Genomic DNA, 707 nt, shown 5'->3' on the forward strand with positions numbered 1-707 from the left:
GAGCTAAAATAGATGAGAAAACTGTGATTTTGTAACGTTTTATCTAACAGTTTGATGGTTTTTTTAAAAAAGGAAATAAAAACTTAAAAATAAAAAACATGAGAGCCCCACAGAGGAAGAATTAAAAAAACACTGTGAAAAAATAAAAAATACAAAAAGTGTATCATGAATCAAAAAATATATCCATCAAACAGAAGAGGAAGTACTGATGGTAGTAATGTAATGACCTCTTTTCAGAATAAAGTGTTGCAGATAAATATCATTATTATTGGCATTAATGCTTGGCAAACCATCGTGTATTTGATGGTTTAATGTTTATATTCAGTTTTAATAAAATAAATAATTGTGTTTAAATGCTGAAACTGATCACTTTCCCCTGTTTCCCATCAGATTGGTGATTTTAGTAACAAAGATTTCAGATACCAGGACAAAAATGGTCGTTTAACTTTATTATGGAGCAATTTGGTAAATTTTTTTTTTAAATTTTTCTCACAGTTAAAGGGACCCAACGAGGAGTTTTGGCCGGATCCAAGAATTTCACCGTGTGTGTGGGGGCTCATGGGAAATTTAGTGTGAAAACACTTCGCTTTCCAAAACTCCTCATTGTCCCTTTAAAAAAATGAAAATAAAAAAACCAGGATGTTATAACACGTTATTGAATCTGATCAGAACCCTTCTTTTTCTGTTTTTGAAGGGATACGCCAACA

The sequence above is a fragment of the Trachurus japonicus genome, chromosome 22 (genome assembly GCF_045865225.1).
Source record: "Trachurus japonicus isolate A0001 chromosome 22, Traja_1.0".
Classification (NCBI taxonomy): Eukaryota; Metazoa; Chordata; class Actinopteri; order Carangiformes; family Carangidae; genus Trachurus; species Trachurus japonicus.